Below are 12189 nucleotides of genomic sequence, written 5' to 3'. Positions count from 1 at the left end.
AGAAGATGGATGGGCTGTTATTTAAAATCGACTTCGAAAAAGCTTATGATAAAGTGAAATGACCTTTTTTACAACAAACTTTGCGAATGAAGGGCTTTTGCTCCAGAATAGGGTAGATTAGTGCAACAGTTTGTTCAAGGGGGTAGTGTGGGGGTGAACGTGAATGATGACATTGGTCATTCTTTTCAGACAAAAAAAGGTATAAGGCAAGGGGACTCTCTGCCTCCAATGCTATTTAATACTGTAGTTGACATGCTTGCTATCTTAATTGAACGAGCAAAAGAGGATGGCCAAGTTGGAGGGCTTATGTAACATCCCAAAAATTTCAAAACAAAACAAATGAATTTCCCTATTTCCAATTCTGGAACCAACAAAAACTTTTATTAAGTTAAGTTTGGTGCATAGTGATCTTGCTTAATTCTTGTGCTATTGCCATGATTGCTTGTTATTAGTATTTCAAATAATCTTAAACCCTAAACCCTACTCTTTTCACCATCCCAGTTAAAATAAAATAAAAGGAAATTAAATAAGAAAAAGGTATATGTGCCTATGGCTATTTTTGTAAATCTTTACCCTAGGCCTTTCTACTTTGCTAAGAGGTTTGGGAAACCTTCATAAACCTTACATAGTGCTTATCAAATCAAATCCAAGTTGAAACAAAAGAAAATAAAAAGAAACTAAAAATGCCATAGAGGCATATGAGAGTAAAATACAAATTTGTAAATTTGAGGATCTTGACCCTAAGACATGTGGTGAATGGTTGGATCACTCCTCTATACCATTTCAACACTCAACAACACAAATTGGGTCAAGCCAATTCAAATTAAAAATCAAATGCAACCTATGCATAGAGGCATATGTGACACATAGCCATAATACCCAATTCTTGTTCTATTCCTTTAAACCTTACCCAAATGATGTGAAACCATCTCTAAACCTAATATAACACTAAATTGACCCTAACCCATGCCCAAGTAAAGCAAGGGGAACAATTTACAAGATTAAGAAAAATTGACACATTACCTATTATGTGTTATGGCCATTTTGCAAATCTTTGAGCTAGACCTTTTGGAATGGTTTCAATGGTTTGGAAATGTTCCTAACCTAATAAGAATCACTTTGGAGTCAAGAAAAATCAAATCAAAAAGAGAGAAATCAAATAGGGAGAAAATCCCATTTTCACTCACATACACACTTAGCCAAGTTTGCAAATCTTCAATCAAGGCCACTTTGGCTTGTGCCATTGTTTGCAAAACACTTATATATCAATAACACATCCATTTGAATCAAAGAAACCCAAATCAAAGCAAAGAAGAATTCAAATGCAACATACATATGATAATGGTCAAAAGTGAGTTTTATAAAATGTTCCTCACTTTACCCCTCTGGCTTTATCTTTTCTTAAACTAAACTTGGTCAACACTTGCCATGTCATCCAAGACCTTGTCAAGGTGAACAACTTTCCTGTTGACCACCATTGCTAACTTTGACCAGGTTGACCAGAATGGATTTGACAAGTAGTGACTTTGAAACAAAGTGAAGATGACCCCATTTTTGGAAACTTGCAAATCAACACCAAAATGAACACCACCACCACCATTCTACCACATTAATTATATAAATGAGTTGCACCAAAAAGAATTCCAAAATTCAACCAAAATGTTCTTGTGGCCATTGTGTCGAACACCTGGCAGGCATAATTCCAGAATTGTGTTACACTCTATTACACGATGGATTTTTGCCTAAACCAACTTTAATTCGTGATCATAAGGTTCCTCTGCATCCTCTGCACCAAGCCCCATCCTTGCCCCGTCAATTAAAGCGTGGAGAAAACCCTAAACTAAGCATGCCGTGCACCATGCCGGCCTCCCAGCACTTGATCGATCTGGCCCTCCTCTCTCTCTCTTCCACCTTGTCTTGGAGCATCTCTGGAGCACAAGGACCATGCCAGTACACGGCCCTAGCTCGCCAAGGCACGGCATTGACCAGAACACGCGCGTCCAAAACCATGCCAGGGCATGCCAGGCCATGCGGTGAGCGTGCTCTGGACGCGCCAGAGCGCCGCGCGCTCGATCGCTCCCGTCCTCTTCTGCAAAGTCTACCGCTGCATCACTCGTCTCCGCGCCACCCTCTAGCAGCTAGACATCCTCCATAGCCCGCGCATGCACCATCACCGTCGTCCTCATCAACTTTCGGCCGCGTGTACTGCCGCAGTCATCACACGCGCCCGAGCCATCCTCTCACCCTTTCTCTGCGCTAGCTAGTCCTGGAGCATCGCTAGAACGCCTCCTAAAAGATGTTGTCCTCGCCTTGCCCCTTCGATCGCCGGAGAGGCCACGCCGTCGACGCGCCCTTGCAGCACCCACGACACCACCTCCCCATCTATAAATAGAGGAGCTCCGAGCACAACTTCTTCACACAATCTCATCCCCTCTCATCACTGGTTCTTCTCACATCGATAGCTAGTCCAATTATCATCTCCATCGCCGGAATTGCAAGATCATCGCCGCCGGAGCCCGCGGAACATCTACATCGACTAGAGCGCCGCCAAGCTCCGCCGCTGTACCAGGGACTTCCTCATCTACTTCCACTTCACCGCGCACCTCGCCCTCGATCGCCGGCGGCCTGGTACGCTCTTCGACCCCCCAGTCATGCCGCCAGCACGTCGGGATCTCGTCGGAGACGAGTCGACCACCCGATCTGTTTCTAATCCGACGGTTTACATCACGCATACCGTTTCGCTCGACTAAGAGCCACTGACGGGTGGCCCCCACCTCGTCAGGGCGGCCCACTCGCACCAGATGCTTGTTGGGCTGCGCAGTGCTGTTTAATTTTGTTTCGGCCCGTTTCCATTTCCCGCCTAGCCCAAGTTTTCAAATATTAGATTTGGGAATAATTCAAATGTCCTGCAGATGCTTTAGTAAAATTTGAATAGTTTCAAATCTACAACTCCAAATCTAGCAAACTTTATACCTCTGGAAAGCCAATGAAATTATATAACTAATGCCACTGGTCCCATCTCCAAATTCGTAGTAGAATTAAAATGCTAAAAATGACAAGGCAGGGACTTTTGCAAATTGAAAATTTATTTAAAATTTAACCATAATTGATTTTGAGTTGATTCCAACTCTCATAAATCACAAATGTTGTCCTCTAATTGATTATGCAATAATCTAGCCAGGTTGTTTGTATGATCATGGACTAGATCAAAACAGTGGCTATGGAGCCATTTCTAGTGCATTTAAATCTAGAATTCAAATTCTTTAAATAGTATGAGAGCTACTCTCTCATTTAAATTTTGATCTTAAGTAATACAAGAAGAGGAAATGACCTTAGGTTAATGTTATCACCAGAATTTAGCCAGAGCAGGAGATGGGCCGTGATCGAGGATGGGCTTAGAGGACAAGCATATAAAGTGTCTCTGAATCGGCCCTGTGCGAGAGTTTGGGCTAGATTGCCCGTGTATCTGTATATTATGGTATATTACGTTTTATGTTTAGAATTAAGAGATAGAGTTTAGTCGTACATAGCTAGGTTTATTCCCAAGATAGAAAGTCTACGGACTATAAATATGTACCTAGGGTTATTGAGAAAGGAGGACGATCGCGTTCACAACAAACCAATCTAGGTGCATCGCCACCCCTTGTTTCGAGGGTTTCTTCCGGGTAAGCAACATGCTGCCTAGATCGCATCTTGCGATCTAGGCAGTATCAGTTTATTCGTTGTTGGTGTTGCTCGTATTGAAGCCTTTTTGATGGCGAGCAACACCCTTATCGTGGATGTTTTGGGGCTGACGTCGATACTTTCATGATATGCTTGCTTAGCTACGCTGCCCCTCAATATCTAGTTGCCTTTGCACCTATCTTGGGTGTAAGGGCAGCATCTTGCTTGTTCTTTATGTAGTAGATCTAATCTGTTATAGTTGTTCCTTGTTCTCCAAGGATTAGTTTGATATCCGTATGGTTAGGCCTTGCAAACGGGTTGAACGATCCGGTAGTGCGTAAGGTATGGCTTACTAGTCTTAGAGGGATTGTTCCGGGGATTGACTTCGTGTTGGTTTTTAGGCCTCTTTAGGACTAGTTTTCTATCATCTTACGTATCTGCTAGGCTCAACTACGTGTAGGATGTTCCGGTTATGCGGTGAAAACCCTAGACTGTCGTAGATTGGTTTAACTTTATATTGATAAAGCAGGATCCCCATGTTATCGTAAATCCAACGTGAATCATGGGTCAATCGGCTCTTTGAGCCTATTCACAGAGTAACCTAAGAGCCGATCGGGGCTCGTATTTAATGTTTACGTGTTTGCCATGCAGGAAACTAATTGAAGCAATCCATCACCTTCCTGACCAGGTATAGGTCAGGTGGCACGCCCTTGCATTTAGCCAGGACGTGTGCCGGAGCATTGCGGGCCGTCGCCCGAGGGACTAGGGCCCACCAGCAGTCCTGGGAGCCTCCCGGCTCTCCGTGTTGTCCATCGCTGCTCGCCGGTGGGTTTTGGTCGGCAACACATTCTGGCACGCCCGGTCGGACCTTCTACAACAACTACGTCGACATCTGCAGCAACCATGTCAAAATCTGCAGATGAGGTGGCGGACGAACCAGTCACGTACGCAGATCTGCCTGAGGAGCACAAGAAGAAATATGATGAGATTAAAGCCTTCTTAGAAGCCGATCTCATCGGCTCCTTCGCGAAGACCCGTTCACATGGCATCAGGTGGAAAGGGTTCTCACCCGAAGGCGTTCTTGATGAAGTAGACCTGTCTACCCCTTCAGAGGAACGCACCAGAGCTCTGCGCCAGGAAGTTAATTACATGGTGGCTCATTCTCTACATCGTCATTCTGAGAGCTTGGTGAATGCTTTCGAGCGCGTTGCGGTTCGCGTGGTGCAGGAAATCATGAAGCATCAGTACTCTCCATCAGGACCTACCCTAGGGACTCACCAGGGAGAAATACCGTTCCAGACCAGACCACCGCTGCCGTTCGCGCTTGCAGCTCCAGAGCTACAGGGTTCACCGGCGTACGTCGTCTACAAGGTTGGAGGCGATCCTGGCGATTGCCAATTCCTGTATGAGCCGCCTAAAGAGATCCCACATGGATACGTGTGCACATACGTGCCGGACTGCAATACCGTGGCGCGCACGAACCAGATTGCACCGAGCGGGGATTTCGGAGCGGACGCTGATAAACAGGCATGGCTAGCTAAATATGCCACCGGAACGAGTCATGAGAGCTCGGTCCCTGCAGCTCAAACCATGGAACAAATCAGTACCATATTGAGAGACCAGTTCGGCATCCTGCCGAAGAGGAAAACAATCGGCTATTCCAAGCCGTACCCCGACGAGTATGATTTGATCCCGCTGCTACCCAAGTATCGGCTCCCTGAATTCTCAAAATTCAATGGAGCAGAAGGGTCTAGCTCAATTGAGCACGTGAGCCGATATTTGGCACAGTTGGGCATGATTTCAGCATCGGACCCGTTACGTGTAAGGTTTTTGCACAATCTCTCACGGGATCAGCCTTTGGGTGGTACACCTCGTTGCCACCAAACTCGGTCCGGATGTGGAAGCAAGCTGGAAGAACAGTTTCATGTTCAATATCACTCGAAGCTACCGAGGCTGGCATTGCCGATCTAACGCGAGTGCGGCGAAGCGGGGAGAAACGGTGTCGGAATACATTCAACGTTTCGGGACTGTCGGGAACCGATGCTATTCGGTTCGTTTAAGCGAGAAAGAAGCGATCGATCCGGCAGCATTGGGCCTCGCAACGCCGATCAAGGATCCGGCTTTCCAAGTAGAGTACAGTTCACTGTCGCACATGGTCCAGAAACTAACATCGTATGAGCAGCGCCATCCTGAACTGTACCAGGACAAGTTTAAGCGTCTGGTAGGCCTGGTCGAGACAGAAGAAGCTGAGGATTCTGCAGAGGACCTGGAAGTAGCCGTGGCTGAATGGGCTCGGGGGGCAGCTCCTGTGTCCTGCAAATGGGTGAAACAACAAGGGCCTGCAAAAGGGTTTGAGTTCGACGTGAGCAAAGCTGAGCAGATATTCGATTTATTGCTTAAGGAAAAACAACTGAAGTTACCCGAAGGCCATAAAATCCCTACGGCGCAAGAGATGAACGGGAGACCGTACTGCAAGTGGCATCACTCGTTCACCCATACCACCAATGACTGCAAAGAGTTTCGTCGGCAGATCCAAACGGCGATAGAACAAGGCCGATTGATCTTTGGGCAGTTTACCATGAAAGTGGACACACATCCGTTTCCTGGCGTCAACATGGTGGATCTCAATCATTCCGCGAGGCGTCGGCTAGATTTCTCGTTCGATGTTAACATGGCAGGGCCTGTATACCACCATGGCAAGGATAAAGAAGAAAGCAGTCACTCCCGTGGCAAGGAAAAGGAGGAGACCGGTCCACGCGACCGGCCCCGATATGACAACAGACGGTACCTCACCGAAGAACAAGTGAGAAGCGTGTGATATCAACGACCACTCTCCGCGCATCTCCTTAACAAGTATGAGCGTCAGTCTGACCGACGTCGACGGTACGACGAAGAAGACGAAAGATATCGTCGGTCTGACGTAGACAATGGAAGAGATCGTCGGTATGATAGAGACGATGAAGGATATGAGCGCCGCGCTAAGGGGAAGTCAAGAGAGCAGGAAGACATGGACATACACTGGGACTGTCCTTTCTTTAAGCATTGCTGGGATTCAGGAATGAGCCGATTACCTACAATCGACAACTGCCCGGAGTGTAGACAGCAGATGAAGGACGCGGGAGAAGTTTCAGTTTTCAAGCGTCTAGGGCCTCTCCCACCTCAGAACAGACGAGCTGAGTCATCTCAAGAAGAAGACTTTGAGGAGTCAGAAGATGAAGAAGAGGATAGGTACCACCGGCCAAGGTGGTGCCCTGATGGACTCAGCCACTCCCAAAAGCGTAGGGTTCAGCGGCTACGTAGCTTGGAGCAAGCCGAGGCGCAATACCTGCACACGTTGAGGAAAGCGCGGCCCGATCTGGCCGTGAAAATTCAGCAAACTTTGGACGAGGAGAGCCGTCCACAGAAGAAAGAATGGCGCCCCAAGCAAGTAAAAGCCGATGCGAGTACATCGGCTGGCACAAATATGGTGTTCATACTTCCCTCGGAGTTTCGTGCTCCAGGAACCGAAGAAGTGCCGATAGCGCAGTTTGACTGCGGTCCACGGCCAGTTATCTTTGAAAAGCTACGAGAGAAGGGCTACAAACTTATGAAGGCCCTGTACCTAAAAGGTTATATCAATGGGCAGCCTGTCGGCAAGATGTTGGTTGACACGGGAGCGGCAGTCAATATAATGCCATATTCCATGCTACGGCGTTTGGGACGCTCTAGCGTAGACCTGATCAAAACCAACGTCACACTAAACGACTTCAACGGCCAAGCATCAGAGACGCAAGGCGTTCTGAACGTGGAGCTAACCGTAGGCCGAAAAACCATCCCTACATCATTCTTCATCGTCGACAGCAAAAGCACCTACGCTGTCCTGCAAGGGAGGGATTGGATTCACGCCAACTGCTGCATTCCATCTACAATGCACCAGTGCCTGATACAATGGGATGGAGATGAAGTGGAAGTCGTGCATGCAGACGACTCGATCGAGGTCTCAATAGCCGACATGAATATTTGGCACTCGGAAGACCAAGAGCCGCTCTCTGGGGTCAGTTTGGACGGCTGTGATCGCATCGAAGTTACAAAAAACGGGGTGAGGCTGGTCTTATCCACCGGCCTGACAGAGTAGCAAGAGCAACATCCATCGACATACGTGGCAAGGCCGATCCCTGCGATCGGCCCCAAAAAATAAAAAGCGATGATCTCACCTCAAGCATGTCACGTAGTCGTAGTCGGGAGACTCCCTCCTGTAGGGGAGCACAAATAAGTTGTAAACCTTCATTGTGCAATACAATCAAAAAGGAGGCCGATTCCAGCAATCGGCCAAAATTATCCTCGCCATACGTTCTGCCTGTGTTCAGCATCGATCTAGCAGGCGACGGAAAGCTAGGGTACGGGTTTACATCAGCTGATGAGCTAGAAGAGATTGACATTGGTCCTGGGGATAAGCCACGACCAACATTTATCAGCAAAAAGTTGGATCCGCATCTGAGGAGCCTGATGATAGCTTTGTTAAAAGAATACCCAGATTGTTTTGCCTGGGATTACACAGAGATGCCCGGGTTAGACAGGAGCATCATTGAGCATCGGCTCCCTCTTAAGAAAGGATTTCGGCCGTTCCAGCAGCGAGCACGACAGATGAAGGCCGAAATTTTAGAAGAAGTCAAGAAAGAGATCGAGAAAATGTTGAGCGCCGGGTTCATCGGGCCATGCAGGTATGCTGAGTGGATTTCTAGTATTGTACCTGTAGAGAAAAAGGACGGCCGATGGCGCGTCGCCATAGATTTTCGGGATCTCAACGAGCCACTCCAAAGGATGAGTACCCAATGCCGGTGGCAGAGACATTGATCAATGCAGCTTGCTGGTCATAAGGTTTTAAGCTTCATGGATGGCAATGCCGGTTACAACCAAATTTTTATGGCTCCAGAAGATATACACAAGACTGCATTCAGAGTACCAGGTTCGGTGGGCTTGTTTGAGTATGTAGTCATGACATTTGGACTGAAAAATGCCGGCGCAACGTACCAACGAGCCATGAATTACATCTTTCATGATCTGATCGGCAAGTTGGTGGAGATTTACATTGATGACGTGGTGGTCAAGTCTGTCTCAGTGGAAGGACACTTGGAGGATTTGCGATGCATACTGGACCGAACTAGAAAATTCGGACTAAGAATGAATCCAAAGAAGTGTGCTTTTGGTGTGACGGCCGGTCAATTCCTGGGCTTCTTGGTTCATGAACGTGGAATTGAGATCGGCCTGAAAAGTCAAGAGGCAGTACGAACAATGAAGCCACCCACCACGAAGAAGGAACTCCAGTGTCTAATCGGCAAAATCAACTTCGTCAGAAGGTTCATCTCTAACCTGTCAGGACGAATCGAGCCGTTCATGGTACTGGTAAAAATTAAACCTGATGAGGAGTTTCGCTGGGAGGCAGAGCAACAACGAGCGTTTGACGAGATTAAAGAATATCTAACGAAGCCACCCGTGTTGGTTCCGCCCCAGCAAGACAGACCATTCTATATTTACCTGTCAGTAGCTGACACTTCCATCGCCTCAGTGGTGGTGCAAGTCTATGATGGTCTGGAAAGAGTCGCTTTCTACCTCAGCAGAAGGATGTTGGATGCAGAGACTAGGTACCCTGAGATCGAGAAGTTGTGCCTCTGCCTATTTTTTACCTGCACCAAGCTTCGTCACATCTTGCTGACCGCGGAAATTGTCATCATATGCAAATCAGATGTCGTCAAACACATGCTGTCGGCTCCTGTGTTGAAAGGCCGACTCGGTAAGTGGATGTTTGCATTATCGGAATTTGATCTCCGGTATAAACCTGCGAAAGCAGTCAAGGGACAGGCGTTGGCCGATCTTATCGCTGAACGAATCAACACCGATATAGCAGCACTGTCTGTACGTGCATGGGCCATGTTTTTCGATGGATCGGCTTGTGATGATGGTTGCGGCATCGGCATTCTACTCGTGTCGCCTCGGGGGGCAACCTATGCCTTCTCCATCAGGCTATCTACCCCTTGCACCAACAATGTCGCTAAGTATGAAGCAATACACAAGGGGATGGAGTTGCTTATCGAAGCCAGGGCAGAAGCAGTGGAACTTTTTGGAGACTCAAAGTTGGTGATTTCCCAGCTCACGGACGAATACAAATGCGAGAGCTAGTCGCTCTTCCCATTGTGGATGCAATGCCGTGAGTTGATGGCACAATTTAGGTACATAAACTTCAACTGGATCCCGAGGTCACAGAATACCGAGGCGAACGATCTCGCACAGATGGCGTCGAGCTACAAGGACGTAGCGGATGGAGCCGATGTCCAGTACAGTTCATGGAACCGGATGACTGGAGAGCCGATATCTTCAATTACTTGAAAGATTCGGCTCGGAGGGCACCTAAACGGATAAGGTACAAGGCCATGAAGTATGTCCTTATTGGAGACGACATGTTCTACAGGATCTTGGAAGGGTTACTTCTCAGATGTCTGGGACCAGTGATACGTCCAAAACGTATGTACTTTCCCGAACACTTTTGCTATTGTTTTGCCTCTAATTTGTGTATTTTGGATGCAACTAACACGGACTAACGCTGTTTTCAGCAGAACTGTTCTGGTGTCTCGTTTTGTGCGAAATCCAACTTTCGGGAAAAACCTCGGAATTTATACGAAGGCCCTATTTTCCCGTAAGACTCACGGAGCCGAAGGGCAAGTCGGTGGAGGCCCGAGGGCCCCACACCCTAGGGCGGCGCGGCCCAGGAGGGGGCGCGTGGCCCTAGCGTGTGGCCCCCTCGGCCGGCCTCCGACGCCCTCCTTCGGACTACTTATCGCCCTCGACCTAAAAACGCACGGGGAGAAGTCGAAGTCGCCAGAAACCCTCCAGAACGCCGCCACATCGCGAAACTCCGTCTCGGGAGCCAGAAGTCTCCGTTCTGGCACTCCGCCGGGACGGGGAATTGGAGGAGATCATCGCCGCCATCACCACTGACGCCTCTTCCTCAACCAGCCATGTTTCCCCCATCCATGTGTCAGTAATTCCCCCGCTGTAGGCTGAAGGGGATGGTAGGGATTGGATGAGATTGGTCATGTAATAGTGTAAGATTGTTAGGGCATAGTGCCTAGTGTCCGTAATTGGTACTTTGATGATATTGTTGCAACTTGTTATGCTTAATGCTTGTCACTAGGGCCCGAGTGCCATGATCTCAAATCTGAACATGTTATTATTTCATCATGATATTCATTGTTTATGGTCTTACCTGCAAGTTGTATACACATGTCGCTGTCCGGAACCAATGGCCCCGAAGTGACAGAAATCGGGACAACCGGAGGGGATGGTAGTGATGTGAGGATCACATGTGTTCACGGAGTGTTAATGCTTTGCTCCGGTACTCTATTAAAAGGAGTACCTTAATATCCAAGTAGATTCCCTTGAGGCCCGGCTGCCACCGGCTGGTAGGACAAAAGATGTTGTGCAAGTTTCTCATTGCGAGCACGTACGACTATAATTGGAACACATGCCTATTGATTGCTTTGTACTTAGACACCGTTTTATTATTATCTGCAAATGCCCTGCTTGATTGTTACATGAGTTTCTCTCATCCATGCAACGCCCGTTATCCGTCCCCGTGCCTATAGTATTTTAATCCTGCTGTTTACTATAATCACTATTGCTGTCTCTGTTACTCTGCTGCTGTTATTTCACTACTGCTACTGCTATAAAACTGTTACTTCTGATAAACTCTTGCGAGCAAGTCTGTTTCCAGGTGCAGCTGAATTGACAACTCCGCTGTTAAGGCTTTCAAGTATTCTTTGTCTCCCCTTGTGTCGAATCAATAAATTGGGTTTTACTACCCGCGAAGACTGCTGCGATCCCCTATACTTGTGGGTCATCAAGACTGTTTTCTGGCGCCGTTACCGGGGAGCATAGCTTTATTTGGAAGTTCACTTGGATTGATATTGTTCGCTGCAAATTCTCCATCATGGGTAAAACTCGCGATCCTAAAGTCGCCATATTACCATCCACTACAAGAAAAGGTACAACGTACCTCTGCTGCTCTTGATTCACCATCCGTGATTGATAAACTTGTTTCACCACCACATGCTTCACATGCTCGGTACTTCGCTGAATCTGAAAACTCTTATAATATTGATAATATTTCTGCTGTGCTTGATGATAGTGGTTCATTGGGATCCTTTCTAGATGCTACAATTGCTAGGTCTAGACAAATTGAAAATGCTGAAACTCCTGATGCTACTACACCTGTTAATTCACCTGAACTTGATTATTCTAGTGATGATCCTGATGAAGATTACGTGGAGCTTAATGATGATCTTATTAATAGATGCAATGCTACTGCTGATGCAAGTAAAATTAAAAAGTTTCTCACACAATATACTATTAGACATAAGTTATCTCTTGATCGTAAATTTGCCACATCTCCTATATGCATTTAGGATAAAGATTATGATATTTCTCTTGATCTATCTCATATAGCTATTGTAGAGAAAGCACCCTTTTGTGGTACTGAAAAATAAAGTGCTG

Source organism: Lolium rigidum, chromosome 2 (genome assembly GCF_022539505.1).
Source record: "Lolium rigidum isolate FL_2022 chromosome 2, APGP_CSIRO_Lrig_0.1, whole genome shotgun sequence".
In the NCBI taxonomy this organism is placed as follows: domain Eukaryota; kingdom Viridiplantae; phylum Streptophyta; class Magnoliopsida; order Poales; family Poaceae; genus Lolium; species Lolium rigidum.
This window is presented reverse-complemented; position numbering follows the sequence as displayed.